The sequence below is a fragment of the Rana temporaria genome, chromosome 7 (genome assembly GCF_905171775.1).
Source record: "Rana temporaria chromosome 7, aRanTem1.1, whole genome shotgun sequence".
NCBI classification, from domain to species: domain Eukaryota; kingdom Metazoa; phylum Chordata; class Amphibia; order Anura; family Ranidae; genus Rana; species Rana temporaria.
This window is the reverse complement of record NC_053495.1, coordinates 13,441,775-13,447,935: the sequence shown is the minus strand read 5'-3', so window position 1 is coordinate 13,447,935 and position 6,161 is coordinate 13,441,775.

Sequence of the window (6,161 nt, the reverse complement as noted above, 5' to 3'; positions counted from 1 at the left end):
CAATACATTGAATGAAGTGGCTTTGCTCAAGTCTCTGTGTCTGCACCAGCCGGTGTACTGAAAGTCCGGGTCTCATATGTTTGAATGAGGCTAATTGTTTCAGGTTTATACACTCTTCAATCTGAACATAGTGAAGGGAACCTATAACGGTTTTGGTCTTTTCTATTAAGTTTTAATGTATTTTTATATATATTTTATTATATATACTGTGTGTGTATCATATATATATATAATGATTTTTTTTTTTTACAAAAGCACAATATGAGCTTTGCTTGCTTTTTCACTGCCCTTCTCTCATTGAATCTCCTAAATTGTAATCCTCTAAACTACAGATCACAGGTTTAAAGCTGAAGCACTACAAGAGTGTATCTGTCCTTCTGATGGAGAACCTAATGTTGGGGGGGGCTCAGATGGAGACACTTATGTAAGGGGGGGGCTCTGATGTAAAGGGGGATCCGATGTAAGGGGTGCTTTGTTGGGGACTGATGTATGGGGGCTCTGATGTAAAGGGGACTCTGAAGTAGGGGGGGGCTTTGATAGGGACTGATTTAAGGAGGCTCAGATGGGGATTCTGATATAAGGGGGGGACCCTGATGTATGTGGAGACTCTGGTGGGAACTCTGATGTAAAGGGGAATTTGATGTACGTTGGGGACTCTGATGTGAATCCCGATGTAAGGGGGGACACTAATGTAAAGGTGAACACTGATGGGGGGGGGGGCGTGATATAAGGGGAGATCTAAAAGGGGACTCTGATGGTGACCGTGATATAAGGGGGGATACTGTTGGGACCCTGATGTAAGGGTGAACACTGATGGACACACTGATCTATAAGGGGACCGTGATGTAAGGGGATGGAGACTCTAATGTAAAGGGGGACTCTGTTGAGACCCTGATGTAAGGGGGACTTTGATGGGGACCCTGATGTAAGGGGGGGGGGGCTTTGATGGGGACCCTGTTTTAAGGGAGACTCTTATGTAAGGGGGACTTTGATGAGAACTCTGATGTAAGGGGGACTTTGATGGGGACCCTGATGTAAGGGGGGCTTTGATGGGGACCCTGATGTAAGGGAGACTCTTATGTAAGGGGGACTTTGATGAGAACTCTGATGTAATGGGGACTTTGATGGGGACCCTGATGTAAGGGAGACTCTTATGTAAGGGGGACTTTGATGAGAACTCTGATGTAATGGGGACTTTGATGGGGACCCTGATGTAAGGCGGGGCTTTGATGGGGACCCTGATGTAAGGGGGGGGCTTTGATGGGGACCCTGATGTAAGGGGGGGGCTTTGATGGGGACCCTGATGTAAGGGGGGCTTTGATGGGGACCCTGATGTAAGGGGGGCTTTGATGGGGACCCTGATGTAAGGGGGGGCTTTGATGGGGACCCTGTTTTAAGGGAGACTCTTATGTAAGGGGGACTTTGATGAGAACTCTGATGTAAGGGGGGACTTTGATGGGGACCCTGATGTAAGGGAGACTCTTATGTAAGGGGGACTCGATGGGGACTGTGATGTAAGGAGGACTTTGATAGGGTCTCTGATGTAAGAGGGGGACTAGGATGTAATGGGGACTATAGTATAATGTGGAATTTCTTTGCTTTGTTTTGCTAAAGTTTTTTTCTGTTCTAAATAATATCATTCTTATTACACCAAAAAAAACACCTATAAGTAAACTTTGATTCTTTAAATGTAATTTGTTCATTTATAAAACTGTTTTTTTTTTTTTTTTTCGTGAATATTTGTAAAATATAGGATGGGCCCTCATACTGAAAAGTTTAGAGATCTCTGGATTAATGGGAATCTTTTATAAATCTCACTTAATGATCATCGGAAACATCAAGATTTTCTTGTAAAGAATAAATGATTTCACGCAGAATCCTTCTCTCCACATTATAAGGAAAAATAAATTGCTTCTAATTAGATCCCATAAATCAGTTAGGGAAGTACAAAGAGGATCAGCTCTGTGGCCGAGGTTGCTGGGAGTCGCATGCTGGCTTCTTATCTCTGTAGAATGACAGCAATTAAATAAGCCCATTAGAATCCCCCCCCCCCCTCCTCCTCCTCCGCACCCATCGGAAACCTGATCTAATGTTCCTTGTGTAATGCAAAATAAACAGAAATGGATGGTGCAGTTAATTCGGGTGACACCTCTGTAATGACGTTATGGAAAGGGAAGAAGACGGCATCTGTTGTGATAATAATTTCACCATGGAACTTAAAGCACATCTCTAGAACTCCAGAACTTTGCTTTTTTGGATACAGTTGGTAATGGTGAAATCCACTTTGAGTGCACCAAATGCCTTTGAAAAAACAGATACTGTGCGGTATATAGACTAAGCAGAGCTGTGGGAGGGACCCAGCAGGCTCCACCCTCTACAGGAGGGGGGCGGAGATCGGACCAGTCACCCTGCACAAGCAGAGAGAGCAGAGCTGTGGGAGGGACCCAGCAGGCTCCACCCTCTACAGGAGGGGGGCGGAGACCGGACCTGTCACCCTGCACAAGCAGAGAGAGCAGAGCTGTGGGAGGGACCCAGCAGGCTCCACCCTCTACAGGAGGGGGCGGAGATCGGACCAGTCACCCTGCACAAGCAGAGAGAGCAGAGCTGTGGGAGGGGCCCAGCAGGCTCCACCCTCTACAGGAGAGGGCGGAGACCAGACCAGTTACCCTGCACAAGCATGGAAGAGGACTCCAGTGGCAACCTGTGAAGCTCTGGTGATCTCCATGCCCAAGAGGGTTAAGGCAGTGCTGGAAAATGATGGTAGCCACACAAAATATTGACACTTTGGGCTGAATTCGGACCTGAAACGGACCAAAAGACGCACAGTGTTTTTGTGCAAATCGCACCGGAGATATGTGAATCGGCTCCGTAGAGAGCCGGTCAAAATCTGCTATTGCGAATTGGATGTGGAGAAACCGTATCCATTTCGCAATGGTGTGAACCCAGTCTTAAGAAATCAGTAGGTGATCCAACCAATCAATTTTCACCCACCGGTCCCCAATATTTGTCCTTCTCTGATTTCGCGTGAGCGTGTCTGAATAATCTCCCCGTCCTTCATTACAGATGACCTCCCTGGCCTGGAGCTCCCGGGTTTTTTTTTTCCTCTTTGTACATTGACATTTGAGACCCCGCTAACTGCCTGTCGCCCTGTTGACAGCTTTTATAATGAATACAAATCCGCATTGCTAGCGCTTGTCTGAATTATTGAGTATTTGTCACCCTGAAAGGCTGATCCACTCCCAAGCCAAGGGTCTTGTAAATAATTAATCCCTGATCTCCCGAGCTCTCTATAGGAGCATCCAAGCTGAACCCGTCACATTTGGACAGTGAACTTGGACTTGGAGCAACAAGTAGATCTTGGGATAGCCTCCTGTTCTTCCTCTCCTGTAGGTGGGATAGCCTCCTGTTCTTCCTCTCCTGTAGGTGGGATAGCCTCCTGTTCTTCCTCTCCTGTAGGTGGGATAGCCTCCTGTTCTTCCTCTCCTGTAGGTGGGATAGCCTCCTGTTCTTCCTCTCCTGTTGGTGGGATAGCCTCCCATCTTGCTCTCCTGTAGGTAGGATAGCCTCCTATTCTTCCTCTCCTGTAGGTGGGATTGCCTCCTGTTATTCCTCTCCTGTGGGTGGGATAGCCTCCTGTTATTCCTCTCCTGTAGGTGGGATAGCCTTCCATCTTGCTCTCCTGTAGGTGGGATAGCCTCCTGTTATTCCTCTCCTGTAGGTGGGATAGCCTCCTTTTCTTCCTCTCCTGTAGGTGGGATAGCCCCCTGTTCTTCCTCTCCTGTAGGTTGGATTGCCTCCTGTTCTTCCTCTCATGTAGGTGGGATAGCCTCCTGTTCTTCCTCTCCTGTAGGTGAGATAGCCTCCTGCTCTTCCTCTCCTGTAGGTGAGATAGCCTCCTGTTCTTCCTCTCCTGTAGGTGAGATAGCCTCCTGTTCTTCCTCTCTTGTAGGTGGGATAGCCTCCTGTTCTTCCTCTCCTGTAGGTGGGATAGCCTCTTATTCTTCCTCTCCTGTAGGTGGGATAGCCTCCTATTCTTCCTCTCCTGTAGGTGGGATAGCCTCCTATTCTTCCTCTCCTGTAGGTGGGATAGCCTCCTATTCTTCCTCTCCTGTAGGTGGGATAGCCTCCTGTTCTTCCTCTCCTGTAGGTGGGATAGCCTCTTATTCTTGCTCTCCTGTAGGTGGGATAGCCTCCTGTTCTTCCTCTCCTGTAGGTGGGATAGCCTCCTTTTTCTTCCTCTCCTGTAGGCGGGATAGCCTCCTGTTCTTCCTCTCCTGTAGGTGAGATAGTCTCCTTTTCTTCCTCTCCTGTAGGTGGGATAGCCTTCTGTTCTTCCTCTCCTGTAGGTGAGATAGCCTCCTGTTCTTCCTCTCCTGTAGGTGGGATAGCCTCTTATTCTTGCTCTCCCGTAGGTGGGATAGCCCTTGCTCTTCTGTAGGTGAGATAGCCTCCTGTTATTCCTCTCCTGTAGGTGGGATAGCCTCCTGTTCTTCCTCTTCTGTAGGTGGGATAGCCTCCTGTTTTTCCTCTCCTGTAGGTGGGATAGCCTCCTGTTCTTCCTCTCCTGTAGGTGGGATAGCCTCCTTTTTCTTCCTCTCCTGTAGGTGGGATTTCCTTTTGTTCTTCCTCTCCTGTAGGTGGGATTGCCTCCTGTTCTTCCTCTCCTGTAGGTGGGATAGCCTCCTTTTTCTTCCTCTCCTGTAGGTGGGATTTCCTTTTGTTCTTCCTCTCCTGTAGGTGGGATTGCCTCCTGTTCTTCCTCTCCTGTAGGTGGGATAGCCTCCTGTTTTCCTCTCCTGTAGGTGGGATAGCCTCCTTTTCTTCCTCTCCTGTAGGTGGGATAGCCTCCTGTTCTTCCTCTCCTGTAGGTGGGATAGCCTCCTTTTCTTCCTCTCCTGTATGTTGAGGTAGCTTTATGGGGAAGCCACATTGCTAGCACCATCTCACTACTGGCCACCATGAATCAGAACATCTCCCCCAAGGGAGGGAGAACCATGCGGGAGGTAGGCGGAAAACCAGCCACGGTGCTTAATTCTTCACATGATGGTACACATGGAACCAAGACGTTACCGTCCCCCCAACGGCTCTGCAGATCAAATAACTCGGCGTCTTTGGCACTGGAGGAATTGCCGGACTGGAGCAGCACCAGGAGGACTCACCATGAAAGGTTCATGTATAAGGTAAGCTGCCACTTCATCATAAGAGTAAAGCGGCATTAAATCCAAAACCATAAATGTAATATATCGCAGGTTACCACTCATTAGATGTGGTGGCTGCCTTAGTTTTCTTTTAGTATGATAATGAAACATGAGCCTTGAAAAAGTATTCATACCCCTTGAAATTTTCCACATTTTGTCATGTTACAACTAAAAACGTAAATGTATTTTATTGGGATTTTATGTGATAGACCAACACAGAGTGGCACATAATTGTGAAGTGGAAGGAAAATGATAAATGTTTTTCCATTTCTTTTACAAATAAATATGCGAACAGTGTGGGGGGTACATTTTATAGCGCCCCCCTGAGTCAATACTTTGTAGAGCCGCCTTTCTCTGCATTTGAATACAAAGAGGTGGTCGGGACCTTAACCGCTTCAGCCCCAGAAGCATTTACCCACTTGCTGACCAGGCCATTTTTTACGATACGGCGCTGCGTCGCTTTGACTGACAATTGCGCAGCCGTGCGACGTTGTACCCAAACTAAATTGATGTCCTTTTTTTCCTCACAAATAGAGCTTTTTTTTTTGGTGGTATTTGATCACCTCTGCGGTTTTTATTTTTTGTGCTATAAACAAAAAAATAAAATAAAAAGAGCGACAGTTTGGGGAAAAAAAAACAATATTTTTTACTTTTTTGCTATAATAAGTATCCAAAAAAATAAAAATAAATTCTTCATCAGTTTAGGCCGATCTGTATTCTTCTAAATTTTTTTGGTAAATGTTTGCAAAATAGGGGAAAGATTTATGTAATTTTTATTAATAATGTTTTTTTTACTAGTAATGGCGGAGATCTGCGATTTTTAGTGGGACTACGACATTGCGGCGGACAGGTCGGACACTTTTTTTGGGACCATTGACCTCTATACAGCGATCAGAGCTAAAAATAGCCACGAATTACTGAGGGCCATAAATGACCCCATAGGTCCCAATAGCACCCATGGTA